Below are 14,647 nucleotides of genomic sequence, written 5' to 3'. Positions count from 1 at the left end.
AGGAGAGGTGCTAACTGCAATTATGAGAGAAGGGGGGAATGTGCCTGTGGGGTGGGGGAGAGGAGGAGAGAGAAGTGCCAATTGTCTGCTCCTGTATTTGAGAAAAAAGAGTGCAACCAAAAGCCCAATCCTAGGCATGTCTACTCAGAAGTAAGTCCCACAGGCACATTGCCCCCTAGTCTTTGGCTGCAATCCTAACCACACTTTCCTGAGAGTAAGCCCCATTGAATAAAATAGGACTTACTTCTGTGTAGACCTGGTTAGGATTGTGCCCTTTGTCATGTAATGATTTAATTGTATTAATTATATGAATTAAAAATTAATTGTAATGTAGTAATTTAATGGAAGTAAAACTGGGAGTGTGCCCTGACCATTTTAGTGCCTTGACAGTGTGCCGTGAGCTGAAAAGGGTTGAAAATGGCTGCTCTAATGTTTAAAGAGGGGCTACTGCATCATCCCTCTTTTGAGGAAAATAGCCACAGTGGGGTAGGAGTATGAGTGATCCAGATTGGGCCTGTGGCATAAAAGCCCTCATGGTCTCAATTTGGATCAGCACCAGTAGTGTAGCTAGATGGGGGCAAAAATGGTAAGTACTGCAGGTGCCACAGTGCACCTTGTAAGTGGCCCTTCCCACTTTCCACCAGACCCATTCCAGGCAGCATCGGAAGGAGACACAGTTTGGTTTGGCGAGTACCTGCTAATTGCAGTCACTGCCCTGAATGGCTCTGATGGCAAATGGGAGGGACTGCTTGGCATGTCGTGGCACCTGCAACTGTTACCCTGCACATGCTGGATCTTGTCTGATCTTGGAAGCTAAGCAGGGTCAGGCCTGGTTAGTACTTGGAAGGGAGACCGCCTGGGAATACTGGGTGCTGTAGGCTTATACCATAGTCTGAAGGTTGCCAACCATTTTGCAGTACTTACCATTTTGCCCCCCACCCTAGCTACGCTACTGAACAGCACCCCCTGCACCTGCTGTCTCTATTTTAAAAAAAAGCCAAGGCCAAATGATGTAAACAATATCATGTCTAGTTTAACCCAGAGGTAGCGACAAAGCATTCAGCATCTAATGACTGACGCATGTCACAGAAGGTTTCCTATGGTTTTGGACAAAGTACTAAAAAATATGTGACTGACTTTGATCTCACCTTGTGTGTTTCAGTCCAAATGCTTTGCCCAACATTGGTCACATTCATGGAGGCAAAGGGCAGTGTCATCTGCTGGATAATTAATTCAGGGTCTCATCAGATGAAAGGTCAAGATCACAATGCAATTGACTGCTTCCTTAATGCCAGGACTCAATGCAGAAGGTGGGGAGGGGTGAATCTGCATTGTGTGAGCACTCTCTAGTTAAACTGTTGTGCTAGCACAAGCCATTACCGCATTAGTCTGCAGCCTTTAATCAACCCCAGCTGGAAACTCCTATCAACATTACTGTGCTTTTTGCCAGTTCCCTGTTAATCCTATAAAAAGGATAGGTAAGAACAGGACTTGTTTCTTATATTACATAGGTGGGTTTATGGATTCCAGCTATTCAAACAACTCCATCCACATAGTTTACAGGCCAAACAATGATATTTCTGAAATGTTTAATTGGTTAATTTAGGCCAGACAAAAAATAAATGAGTAAAGGCTCCAGAGAAATGTTGTGCCATTTGGGATTATTTTTTAAGGGTTTTCACATTCAGTCTCCATGTTTTCACTGAAGGCATGGCTTGCTTTGCACTTAAAGAAGGGGACTGTGTTTTTAAAAGTTTCATTTGGAAGTCCTATTAAATTCACTTGTAGAACTTTTTTTTTCTTTCCAGCCTTTTCTTTTCCTAAATGGACTTCAAAGGAAGAGAAGGGGCTCTCACCCCTCCATTTTCTCCCACTGAGCTTCTTTCTTATGAGAAATCAGTAGCAAGTTTTTTTCAGCATCCACTCTATGGAAGGGCATTACATTAAATCAACAAACACCATTTGCCTACCAACCCTCCTGTCGCTAAATAACCTGTGTCATCAGAAGTACTCAGAGATAAATGGAACATATACATATGGGAGATTTAAACACATGTGCAGGAACTTGGATGCAAAGGCTTGTGACATACCTCAATGAACTGACATGTGAGGAAGATGAGAGAGACAAAGATATAGGTGCAACACAGTACCAAATCAGAAAATTTGAAACACACTCACACACACCCACACCCCTTACCCCAGAGGTTCCCAACCCAGGGAATTTCTGTCTCAGTCCTCTTAAGGGGCAGGCTTACTGTGACAGCAACTGTGGCAATGCAATCACTACAATTGCTCCACCACCGGGGACCAAAGGGTTTTTTTCTACTTACATGGGGGTCACTATGGGTCTCTGGAGGGTCCAAGGAGCCCACAACCCTTCTGCAGACCTCCCTCCTCCTGTGCTTTCAAACTGCTGTAATCAGCAAAAAAAAGAAGTCATGCCACTTCTGGTTTTGTGACAAAAATACACAGGCACTCACGGAACAAACAGATGTCTTACTGTTTCCTCCCCAGCTACGCTACTGCTTCCTTCCACTTACATGTCTTCAGATCCAATTCATTATATCCTGTTCCTGTATGTGGAAAAAAGACCCAATTAAAGGGTTAGTTCATAAAGACTTATAAACTTTATAATGTGTTTCAATTCTAAAGCCAGGAAATGAAATAGTCCCCCTGTACTTGTTATAGCTGCATAGAGTACTTTTTGATGTTAGAAAACAAGGAAGAGAATGTGAGGTGCTTATGATAAGGATCTCAACCAAGATTCCCTAGTGGATGAAACATAACAGCATTAGAATAAAATGTGATATTCTATGTATATTCCCAATTTCTTTTCAGACTGCGTATCACAATAGAATCAAATACCAATTTTGTAAACAGGCATGCCTTATTATATACAGACTGGCAGAACAAAAAATTTATTCCTTATTTTCTGCTTCAGTGTATTCCGATATGATCTCTTAAAGCTTTTACATATTACTTTTTGAATTACTAATTTGCCTTCAGAGCTGCAACGAATTGTGTTTGCCAGCCAAACTGGAATACTCATTTTAAGTTTCAATGCTTGAATTTGCACCGTGCAAAAGCATGAAATTCATCACAAGTGAAGTTGTCTGGGAGCGTTGGTGAACTTAAAAATGGGCATTTGTTAATAACCGCATCTCTCCAACAGGCCAGCTTGTGCTCCTTCATGCCACTCTGGACAAACTCTTCTTCTGATGGTCTCATACCCCTTTTTAGAGAAGCACCAAAAATAGACATTCAGAAAGGATTTTCTCCTAGGCCTCTCATCAGTCTAAGATGGGAAGAGATGGAGCTTTTTTTAATATGGGAAACTTAAAGTTCCTTTGACCTCCTCCTTCATATTACTTAGGTTGACGCCTGAGCATCATTAATGCACAGGAAAGCCTGGTTTTACAGTCTGATGTTACCAGCTTGATGGAAGCAAGACATGGCTGATTTTAACTTAAAAAAAACAAACAGCACAGAACTAAAGATGGTGAAAACTTCACTTTAAGCCATTTCTGCCCATCACTGCATATACGCAACAGGGATAAAATGTGTACACCTGGGGCTTGGCAGAAATGGGTTAAGCCTTATGCCTGCTGTTTCCAAACTCTCAGGGAGTTTGAGGACTGCATTAAGTTATTGCATGGGAACTCCCCGAAGCTTAGAAAGTGAAAGTGGAGCGATCACGCCCTGCCTCTGCAAAACCAGAAGTGGAGTGCTATCACTCCACTTTCACTTTTTGAAGGCTGGGGAGCCCTGCGCAGGGCTGCACAGGGCTCCCCACACCCCCAGGAGGCTGCTGCAGGGACTGGTAAGTACATGCCAGTCCCTGAAACCCCCTTAGCAAAGCAATCCTGGGGATTGCGTTGCTGCCTCCCCCAGCCTTGCCTCTTAAGGGGGCAGAGGCCAGGGCTCTCAGGCTGGGGCATCGTGACACCCTAGTTTGAGAAGCCCTGCCTTATGCATTCAAATGCCTTAGCTACCACTGCAGTAAATTGTTCTTCCTTCCCTTTAAACATATCCCAATTAAAGTGGTTGGCATCACTGCCGTGGTTGCTCTTATTACAGTTGGGATCTGTGCAAAGCCTTATACCACATGGTCTCACTAATGGCATGCTTTTCATTCCACACAAAGTGACATTTACATACTATCTAAGTCTTCCACTCAATTATTGTTTTAAAAGGATTGGGTTCATTAGAGGAAAGTGCAGCTGACTTTGATCATTGCACTTTTCTGATTTTAATAGTTTCTCGTCACAGCATTGTTTCAGGGTGGGCTGGCACCCAGTGGTTGTTCAGCATTCTGGTTGTTCAGCATTCTGGAAGTTCAGGGGTGAAGTGATGTCATTCTCACATCATTGCTCACCGCCCACTGTTTTTGTTGTGCCCCAATCTGGAGCCAATCAGATGCAAGGGCAGGCAGCAGGACCCTTCCAGCCCATGAAGAAACATCTGAGCATGAAGGTCCACTCACCACTCTGGGCCTCGTTGCTGCAAGGAACAAAGACTGGAGTAGCAAATGGAGCTGTCCCCTGGACCATGTCATGTTGCCCCCCCCCCGATGCTACACCCAGGGTGGCCTGCACCAATTGTACTGGCCTCACAATGCGCTTTTCTCATCAAATCTTCAAGGAGAGAGGGCGGAAGGATGAATTTTTTCCAGCCAAAAGGTGAGAAAAGTTTGAACTCATCTCTCAGTGTTCTGCCTGGAAGTGTCATGAGAATGGTTCAGCATGCATCACAATCAGAAGCTAATATGAGTTTAGCATGACAAATGGTCTGAAATCCCTGGTGATTTAGAAAACATATTTTGACTTATGAATCCAGTGTACCCGGAGAACCCAATCCTGAGCTCTGCATGCCGGCTCACTGCTGGCATGCACTGTCGCAAACGTGCTATAAGGCATGCTTGCAGGCCTAGCACTGGTGCTCCACTGGTGCTAGTCCAGTGCTGGCCGATCCTGGGCTAGCGCCGATGCTCCGCTGCTCGGCAGTTGCGTGAACTGCTGAACAGTGGAGAGGTAGGTAGAGGTGTGGAGGGAGGCAAGGAGGAGGTGTTCCAGGGTGGGGGGAAGCAGAGGGAGGGGGAGAGGGGGAGGGAGCGGGGCGGAAGGGAGGTGGGACCAGTGCTTTGCTCCACTGGGTCTAGAATCTCCATGTTGGGCTGACCACCCAACACAGAGGCTCTTGATTCTATGGTGACCTTTGGGTAGACCATTGTGGGGCTACTTGCTTTACCTGGAGGAAGGGGACAAAAGTCTGCTTCTCCCGAGGAGCCACCAGTGGCTGCCTGGGGTGTGAAGGATGCGGTGGCAGCCATTTTTGGCGCTGCTACAGCCCCGTGCACCAGGCAGCTCTGGATTGGGTTGCCCGTCTCTCTGATGAAACTACCCCACATATATATCCTGACCACAAGGCAAGTGCAAAAATCTACCTTGTGGGATGGGATAGGATGGGGGGAGCAATGATCCTGCTCATCTGTCTATTTGGCAAAGATTATAATCCTGATTTGGTATCCACTGATTTGACTCACCACGGATACTGAAGTCCACCTTTAAATGCCTTGTAACAAGGAAAAAAAGCACCAAAATCCAACTTCCTACCTTCACTCCTTTAAATAAGTATAATTTCATTCCATAAGATTCCATTATTCCCCCATCTAGTGGCTGAGTGCAGCATAGCATCTATCCCAATGCATTCTGGGGTGACATCAGAGGAGCAAGAAACCTGGAAATGGGACTTTAAAACTATTTTTCCACTGATTTGGTATCCACTGATTTTTTTAATCCACTGGGAGTTCCGGAATGGAACCCCAGTGGATAATGAGGCACGACCTGTAATAATATTTTGGCTTGGGGTAAGAAAATGTCTGATGAGGATCAGTTAGGCTGGACATGTATATGAGAAAAGGCTGATTTTAAGACATGCCAGAGAAGAGACACATAAACATATGAGGAGTGCAAAATGACATCAAGGACTTAAGTCCAGAATTTAAGAGAAGCACCATATTACATAAAAATGTTTTTAATTTTCAAACGTGCATTAAGGCCCCACTGAGACACAAAGCAAAGGAACTGCTGTTTTTCCATTGTTAATTCTATTCCACCTTCCCTAAATAAAGTCCTGATGGTTTGTCCCAACTTCAATTACATGTTAAACAATTGAATATATATCTTCTCGTCTCATGCTGGAATAAAAATAAGCATGACAAATACGAATAGCTGAAATGCTGCCACTTTGGGGCTCATCTACGTTCTGGCAAGCTTCCAGTCCTAGCTCAGGGTAATGACGCCGAAGCCTATTGCTTGCGGAGATCCTGTAATCAAACTGAAAGGAAATACTCAGCATGAGGCTGAGAAGAAAGGCCAGGGTGAGACCGTTTGCGATCCTGGCCCACAGTCCCAAGTAGGACAACTCTCTCTTATCTGTCCACTTCTTTCCTGCCCCTTTATCAAAGTGAAGTCGCCCAGCCCTTCTGGATTGTTATGTGTCCCTTTCTTCATGCCCCTAACTACTTTTAAACTAAATCTTAATTTTTTAAACCCCTTTGTGCCTCTTTCTTTTCCTAGTACTTCTATCTGCCTCTTTTGCATACAAGCCCTTCTGACCTTTAGTGCTTTCACTTAGTCTTTCCTCAAGTTCCCTTTTTCAAGTTCAGCTTTAGTTCATTGCTTGCTCTGAACCCTCCCTTCAGCTACAAAATGCTACATGGTTTACCTTCTGGTGGAGGAGGAGCCACATGGTCTACCTCTTACTTCCTCCTCCTCTTCCCTCCTAAGATAAGTTCCCGTGGCTTTCAAGCCAAATGATAACCACACCAGCAACACCCCAGCTCCCTTAAAAAAATGGCAGAATGATTCTACAAGTCCACTTGGGTTTATTTATTATTTTATTTATTTATCACATTTTTATACCTGGTATATACAGCTGCTCCTCCTCTCTTTCTTGTCCTCACAACAACCCTGTGAGGTAGGTGAGGCTGAGAGAAAGTGACTGGCCCAAGGTCACCCAGGAAGCTTCGTGGCTGAGGGGGGATTCAAACCTGGACCTTCCAGATCTAAATCCACCTCCCAAACCACTACACCACCCTGGCTGCCTGGTTTCTGGCCCCCTCCTTCCCCCCCCCCCCCCCCATACACTCATAATGTGCTATTCTTCCAAATGCACAGCCATCTGCTTTCAAAATTTAGGAAAGTTGCTGTCACAATAAAATAAAATAAAATGATCTTTGGGATACTCTCAAAATTAAGGTACGTTCTGAAATTTAGAGCAACTTTGCTCTCTAACTACTTGTGCATTTCTTAGATGTTTGATGGGTCACATGTAAAAGCACTTTTAAAAACCCATGAAAGTGCACTTTGAATTCTACAAGATTATCCAGAAAAGGTGATTCTTTTTTCTAAGCCTGAATGACTAATAGGTAAGTTTTGAGTGAGGTCTCCACTGCATTAAGTGGTCAACATAATTTATTTACCATCTTATCACATGGTTTTCAGATAGCCTTAATGCAAGTTAATTTTTGTTTCCAATAGATAGTTTTCTGACAACATGAATGCAGAGTGGATTTTGCCCCTGGCGTTTTGCAGTTACTGAATAAATAAATAAACTTTTGATGTGTTTGCATTGTAAATTATTCAATTAAAGTGATAACTGTGAAAAATTCAAAGGACTTGCTGAAATGACGACCCTCAAAGCATGAAGATGGAAAGAGGAAATACCCAAACAACTTTCAAATTATTGGCACACAAAAATATCCTAATGAATGTAATTGAAAAATGATAATCCAGTGTGGTTTTTGAGACCCCCATAGAATACTAATCTATCATCGGTTTGGCTTGGTTTACAATGGGCCTTTGCAGTTTTATATTTTCCCAGAAGGGAAATCACAGAAGCTGAGAATGAGTGTTTGGTTTTTTTCTAGGATCTTCCACAAAAGGCCTTGCAGTTTTATGTTACCCATTTGTTCAATGTGAGATGAGATTGAGTGAAATCATATAGAGACATAAATTTTGGTAGATTAGGTATTAATGATGGTTAAATTCCCTTGATCCAGTCAAAATCAATTCAGTGTATGAATTTTCTCAGATAACTCTCAAAAAAGTTCAGCTGTTCTCTAAGAACCAAAGCACATGTTACTTTAAAACAGGGGCAGCAAACTCATTTCATCCAGTAGGCAAACTAGCATACATGGTGTCTGCTGAGGGCCGGAAGTGATGTAATTAAGCAGGAAGTGATGTCACTGAGCAGGCTGTAACCAAAAATAAGCACTTTTTCACAGTTAGGAACTCATTGGCTGCAAATGACAAAAGAGAAAATAGGCAAATCTTGATTGTATTTTAAAGATATGGGAGAGCCAAATTATCACACAGGCCACCCTTTTGGCAGTGACAGCTCAGCAACTGAGAGCAGCTGATAGTGGTGCTGGAAGAGGCCAAGGGCTGGATAAAGAGCTTCTGAGGGCCACATCCAGACCGCTGGCCTTATATTTGACACTCCTGCTTTAAAGTGTGTGCAGGCCTGCCTTTTTTTTTCTTTATTAAAAAAAAATTGTTCTCTGTGTGTGCGTTGTGCACACACATTTGTACGTGCTTGTGCAAGAGGTGAGAGGGCTTTGCAATTCTGCTCTAGACTGAACCCCACACCCACCCCAGGTGCTATTTACAATTGGAGGGAAAAAGCTTGAATTGGCTTTCAGTGTTGTCTCTAAGATTTCTATCCCAACTGGTCATACTGACACCATGTTTTGGTTTTGCTTTTTTTATTGACAAGATGCGCCTCCATTTTGATTTTTTTTTTCCAATTTCCCCTCAAAAGGCCATGTATTTTTAATCTGAATACTGGTTACTAATCACAGCTGCAACGCTGTGAAAAAGTCCCCAAATTTGTCTGTGCTTATACACATTGCACGTGTTTAGTCTTCTGTCATTGTTTGGTTCTCAGTGGAGCTTGACATACCAAAGCATACCATTTGCACTGGTTCTGAGTAACAAGTATAGATTTCTTTAGGAAGCTGTATGCTTGATCTGTCTGTAGAGGTGGATTGGCAGTTGGATGGATGGAAAGAGAGTTCATAATTTTCAAATAGTGTTCCCTCAAACAGTACAAAATTTTGCTCTATATAATAAGCACATAGCCAACCAGGTCACACTCCTTAAACATTCAAACATAGATGTACTGTATGCATTTTTGTTGCAAGTCATCTTAACAAGACAAATGTCGTCATGTATAAAATTCTGCCCTCTTCCATCTAGGCTAGAATCTATAGGGTTCTTTCTATTGTCAGTGCATGAGAACAATTAGGCTGTATGAAGACACAAAGAAAGAAATAATACCAAAAGAGCTGCCAGTTACAGGGAAGCAGGCTTGTCATTTACAGGCGAAAACCAATGATTAGACGACAATAGCTGCACTAGTAGTGATTCGCTTTATCTTGCTTGCTTTTCTTTTAAGAGAGAGAGAGAGAGAGAGAGAGAGAGAGAGAGAGAGAGAGAGGCAGAACCCAACACCTGGACAATGCATTTTCCACCTAATCATCATCACAGAAAGAATATTCTGTTTTGCAGGTCAAAGATACCTTCACAAAGAATTACGGGTTTTCATCTTACGAATGCATAATGGGTGCTAATTTACTAGTTAGGCTGTTCTGTCACTGAGTTTCAAAGCATAAAAGCTGCATCTTAAGAATTCATTTGTGGCAGCGTAAATTAATCAGAAAGCTGTTTTGCACTTTAAAAAGAAACAACATGTATTCACGGGCAAGGTGTGTGCAGCTGAAATGGTCTATATTTGCTGCCTGCCTTGACAACTAGCTTCTTTGCAAATTCTACAGCTCAATGAAACTGTCCTATATAGACAGTTTGATGTGACTTTAACTCAAAGCTTTGCTTAAAGAAATCATGCAGTTTCTTCAGTAACAGATGGAGTGGTTTTTCTAGTCCCTTTAATAAGCCCTTGACCCTGATAGAAATATGCTGTGTTCATACACTCACTCCATATAGTGTGTAACATAGTGAACAGATCATAGAGGATCTCCTCTATGGAGAACTCGTGCAAGGAAAGCGCCCTACAGGTAGACCACAGCTGCGATACAAGGACATCTGCAAGAGGGATCTGAAGGCCTTAGGGATGGACCTCAACAAGTGGGAAACCCTGGCCTCTGAGCGGCCCGCTTGGAGGCAGGCTGTGCAGCATGGCCTTTCCCAGTTTGAAGAGACACTTTGCCAACAGTCTGAGGCTAAGAGGCAAAGAAGGAAGGCCCATAGCCAGGGAGACAGGCCAGGGACAGACTGCACTTGCTCCCGGTGTGGAAGGGATTGTCACTCCCGGATTGGCCTTTTCAGCCACACTAGACGCTGTGCCAGAACCACCTTTCAGAGCGCGATACCATAGTCTTTCGAGACTGAAGGTTGCCAATACCAAGTGAACAGAGGAGGATCAGGAAGACCATGGTCAAATCTCTGTTGAAGCTCTCTGGGTGACCTCGGACCAGTCACTATCCTCTAACCCAGGGGTCTCCAAACCCTGGCCTGGGAGCCAGATGCTGCCCGCAGCGAGCCTCTATCTGGCCCGGGGCCAGCCTCTTGTCCCCTCAAAGCCTCTGGCCCACTTGACCGAACATGATTGGAGCTGTGCTCTGGTTGCATCTGGAGAGTGTTCTAAGGGCCAGAGAGATTGAATGAATGAGCACATTCATTCATTTATTCACTCATCTAAGTTCCATCTCCAATTTATTTATATAAATTTTATATTTAAATTTTTACTGACCCTTTACACCATGCCAGATATTTGATGCGGCCCTCTGGCCAAAAGGTTTGGAGACCCCTGCTCTAACCTAACCAACCTTACAGGGTTGTTCTGATTATCAATGGGAGAAGCGGAACCAGGTAGACCACTGTGAGCTCCTTGGAGGATGGGTGGGATGAAAATGCAGCGAATATACCATCTGTAAACCTTCCACACCTTTCTGTTCAATGTATGCAGACAGCCAAGCATAACTAATGAAGGGTGCCAGGCTAATGAATCTCTTGTAATGTGTGTTTTAGAGTGGAAACTTGTCTTCTAAGTTGCATTTGTTTATGGGATGATGTGTGTAAGAATATGGATGCAAGATTTATGTATGTATGTATAAGGCAAAAAAAATCATTTAAAAAAATACAAGATGTAATTGGATTTCAAAAATAATAAGGTGCTGAAACTTAAAATTGTTTAGACAAGATCTTTTCTATTAATTCTAGGTGTACGTACTGGTTATAATGTGCTGTTATGTACTGGTTACAATAATTTAGGAAAGAGAGCAGGAGAAAGCACCCTGCAAATGTTCAAAAGAACTCTCTTCATTGCATGCACTTTACTATTACAGGTTGAGCCTACTTATCTGAGGATTTTGCATCCGCAGATTTGGCTCCATGCTGATCTTCCCCACCCTCCCCATAGAGCCACATTCGGCCCAACCTGAAGCCTCCAGAGGGGACTGGAGCTGTGCTCTGGTCACCCCCAGAGGCTCTTCTGAGACCTCAGAATGGCCTTCAGAGGTCCTAAAAGGCACTTCCGATTTTCAACCAAAACCCAGAAGTGCCTTTCTAGGACCTCCAGAGGCAACTCTGTGGCCTGTGGAGGCTGCGTGAAACCTCCATAAGGCTCCAAAGCTCCGGACATGATCGGAGCAAGGCTCTGTCCTGTCCCAAAAATGTTCCGTCTCCCTTCTAATGCCCACTTTTTGGCTAATTAACACCCTCCTTTTCCAAGAACAACAGCTGTGGTATGCAAAGAAATGAACAGAACTCCTTATCTGTGGAGCAATTAACAAGAATTTATTGCTACAAACACATACACTCCCTGCAAGTCCTCTTGTCCAGAGGCTTTCTCTCCCCAAAACTCCACTTAACTCAGTGGGTAAAGGTCTGAAGCCTCCAGTCCAAGTCCATGGTCTAATCTCCAAAGCACAGTCCAGTCTTCCCAGTCCAGTCTTCTGCAGCAGAGTCTTTCCTCTGCAGCAGTGTCCTCTCCAGCAGAGTGTCTCCTCCAGCAGAGTCCTGGCAGTCCTCTCTTCTGTGTCCTCCAGCAGAGTCCTGGCAGTTCCTTTCTCCCGTAGGTCTGGGTCAGGTAGCCCTCTTGGTCTGGCTTCCTCTGGGTCAGGAGTACCATCTGGTCAGGTAGCCTCTGGGCAGGTAGCCTGTCTAGCCAGGTAGACTTGCTCCTTCTGAAGCTGCCTTTTATCCTTGTATGTCCCTTGTTAAATCCAAATTAGGCTCAGGTGAGCCATCTCTCAGCAACTGTTACCCTGCACATGCCTGATCTCATCTGATCTTGGAAGCTAAGCAGGGTCAGGCCTGGTTAGTACTTGGATAGGAGACTGCCTGGGAGTACCGGGTGCTGTAGGCTTATACCATAGTCTTTCGAGACTGAAGGTTGCCAACCAAGTCCCAAGAGCTATCTCTTCAGTCCATGTCCATTCAAAGTCCCATCAAGATCAAATGAAGCTCAGGTGTCCATCAGAGTCTCCAATGGCCTTGATTGATTACAGCTGTGGAGCCAGCCCTGCCCTTCCCAGAGCTGTCAAACAGCTGTCAAAACATGGAATTGCTGTCAACACCACATCATCCACCAAATGATCTTCTGATCTTCCATTACAGTCTCCAGTTGTGTTCGGAGCTCAGTGGACCACGCGTGATTTGGTTCTCATAGAATTTGGTATCCATGAGGGTTCAGGAACAGAACCCCCATGGATAACGAGGGTCTACCTGTACTACAGATTGAAATTCTGACATTGAAAAGCCTGGATAAATCCTGATTCAGATCACACAGTCAACTATCTACGTACAGCTGTCAATTTTGCTGTCTAAATTGGAACATAGATTTATCTTGCTACTGGTGATAATAATAAAAATGTATGTATTTGCCTCAATCCAAAGCCACTTGGTTGCTGTGATGAGCAACCAGAGTTTCTGCAGATGTAGGCAGCTCCTACTCAAGAAACAATGCCATATATATAAGGGTACGTATATATAGTGTTGGCACTCTGGCAATGAAAGGGGCAACTCTTATGATAGCTCTGGTAACTCTTATGGTAGTTCACTAACCATTTGCATATACATCAAACAAATAGACAAGGCAATGGCATGAAATGCAATGAGACACCTCAGCTATGTGAGTACTTCATTTATTACCAATATGTTTCGTGTCATCTTGGCGCTAGATGCATTCAACACACTCAGGATTCATAGAGATGTGTAGCATCTGAATGGGCAGCTCATGCACCTTGTTGTCTATAGATATACAGTTGGTTCTCCCTCATTTAGCTTGGAGGAAACTCATGCATTCATGGAAACAACTGAGTAGTTTATTAAAATGAAGCAGAATGAAACTGTGATTTGATATCCTGGTTTGTTTGACAAACCACATTTAAAAGTGATCATCATTCCCCTGCTGCTGGATACAAGGTTGGTCCACCCACAAGGCAAGGTGACATGATAGCTGTGAGCAGCATGTGGGCTTGGGTTATGCCTTAAGCTCTTCAACCACCACTGCTACACCTTGCCTCTATTTGCCCTGTACCCGAACTATTTACCCCACATGTAGCAAGATGTTACTGCTCTGCCATTCTGTGTTTTGAAGGCGTTGAGCAGCAGAGCAGGGTCAAAACAAGGAAACCAGGAGAACACCCCACTCCCCCCCCCAAGGATGATTTTTCCACTTTTGAAAGTCATATGGTGCTTCCTTGTTCAGGCCCCACTCAGTTGCTCTCCTCTTTCAAACCAACAGGCAGCATGGCAAGTAGGAAGAGAAGAAAGTGAAAGGGATGAGTGAAAAAATTCAGGGGGGCCTTATGAAGAATCCTCTACATGAGGGGTCTGGGTCAGGCACACTTCATGCACCAAGGAGGGGGGAGTGACTTCACAGTGGGGAAGAGAGAGAGAGAGAAGTTGCAATCCTATCCATGCTTATGTGGGAGTAAGCCTCATTGACTATAATGGAATTTACTTCTGAGTAGACATGCATAGGATAGGGCTCAGAAGGTGATAGCACCTGAGATACTGTCGGAACCAAGGTCTGACCCTAACTGGCTCTTGGGTTGGCTCAAGTCACATGCGCCGGCCTGGAAGTGTTGTGAATGTTCCGTAAGGCACTTTTGTACCTCTTGAAGAGGAGGGAGGCCAGTGCACAGACATGAACCAACCTTGGGAAGCCAGCTCAGGCCCCACAGGGCTGACACACAGGTAAGATTGCGCCAGCTGAGTCAGACCAGTGCAGGGGATTGGGGAGGGTGGGGGGGAGGGTGAAACAGAGATGTTCCCCTTGTCCCAGACAGAGCTGAAGGTAGCCCTCACCCTGCTCTGGATACAAGGCAGGCCAGCTGGCCTCTCAGTTCCAGCAGGAGTTAAAGTTGGGCAGCCCGACTAATGGTGTGGCTCAGGAGAAGCCTGACATATTTGCATTTCTTAAAGGAATGTCTAATGCCATGACCTCCCATATTTAAGATATACCAATTAAAAAACATGTGCTCAGGATTAAAGCAGCAACCCTATTCACATTTGCCTGGGATTAAAGTCCCACTGAATTCAGTTGAACCTCCTTCTGAGTGGACATGCATAGGACTGTGCTGTCATTGTCTGAATTCTGCACCATAGCACAACCTGCT

At 44.2% G+C, this 14,647-nt stretch overlaps 1 pseudogene; it reads left to right on the top strand.

The window, feature by feature from the left end:
• The first annotated feature begins 12,270 nt into the window (after window positions 1-12,270).
• Window positions 12,271-12,390, top strand: LOC136637535 (5S ribosomal RNA; annotated as a pseudogene).
• Window positions 12,391-14,647: the final 2,257 nt, after the last annotated feature.

The sequence above is a fragment of the Tiliqua scincoides genome, chromosome 1 (genome assembly GCF_035046505.1).
Source record: "Tiliqua scincoides isolate rTilSci1 chromosome 1, rTilSci1.hap2, whole genome shotgun sequence".
In the NCBI taxonomy this organism is placed as follows: Eukaryota; Metazoa; Chordata; class Lepidosauria; order Squamata; family Scincidae; genus Tiliqua; species Tiliqua scincoides.
Note: the sequence above shows the minus strand (reverse complement) of the source record. Positions and strands in the feature narration are given on the sequence as shown.